Source organism: Perca flavescens, chromosome 16 (genome assembly GCF_004354835.1).
Source record: "Perca flavescens isolate YP-PL-M2 chromosome 16, PFLA_1.0, whole genome shotgun sequence".
NCBI classification, from domain to species: Eukaryota; Metazoa; Chordata; class Actinopteri; order Perciformes; family Percidae; genus Perca; species Perca flavescens.
Genome location: NC_041346.1, coordinates 24,922,216 through 24,922,896, shown reverse-complemented (window position 1 = coordinate 24,922,896; position 681 = coordinate 24,922,216). Strand labels below are relative to the sequence as shown.

Sequence of the window (681 nt, the reverse complement as noted above, 5' to 3'; positions counted from 1 at the left end):
CAGCTGTCGACATCAGCACCGGTATAATCAGCGACCTGAAGCAGGCCAAATACAACCTCTGTCTCACCCCTCTGACACCTTCCCGTCCGCTCACCGTAATTACGAGGATGAGTGTGGGAGAGGTCAGGTGGACACGCAGGCCTCGTGTGCGCATGTTCCAAAGTGTACAGCACTGAGATTAGAGTGTGCAACATCTGAACAAACTGTTTGATCACATAAACAAATACATAGGCTACATTTCTATTTTTTTAGTGGCTTACGCACGCTTTCTGAAATGAAAAAACACTTCCCAATCCCCACTCAAAGCCATACAGTTGTTATCCTGCAGCCTAGTAAGGTTGTTGTTACTGTATCAGCTGATTAATAAACACAATCCCAGTGTGAAGATGACCCAATACGATCATACACACTTGCAATTTAAGGTTTTTGGCAAATTATTAAGCCTAATTTCCTCCAAAATATAAGCCCTGGAGTAAGTCCAGCAAGCTCATCGTTATTTAATGAATGTATTTCCAAACAAATTACCCTTTTTTGCAAAACGAAATTTATTCTTGATGAAAAACAAACCGTGTAAAAATATCACACTTCAATTACACAATAATTGCCAAAAATGTACAATGTTTTATTACTGAAATAAACACACACACTGCATATTATTATAAATGTATGCCTTTGCTCTGT

General features: G+C 39.2%; 1 protein-coding gene across 2 annotated transcripts in view; it reads right to left on the bottom strand.

Moving 5' to 3' along the window:
• Positions 1-664: 664 nt before the first annotated feature.
• foxd1 (forkhead box D1) overlaps positions 665-681 on the bottom strand; it is a 7,505-nt gene continuing 7,488 nt past the window's right edge. For both annotated transcript variants that reach the window (XM_028602094.1, XM_028602095.1), the window contains exon 2: positions 665-681. This exon is cut by the window's right edge. The gene's annotated coding sequence lies outside the window, so the exon portion shown is untranslated.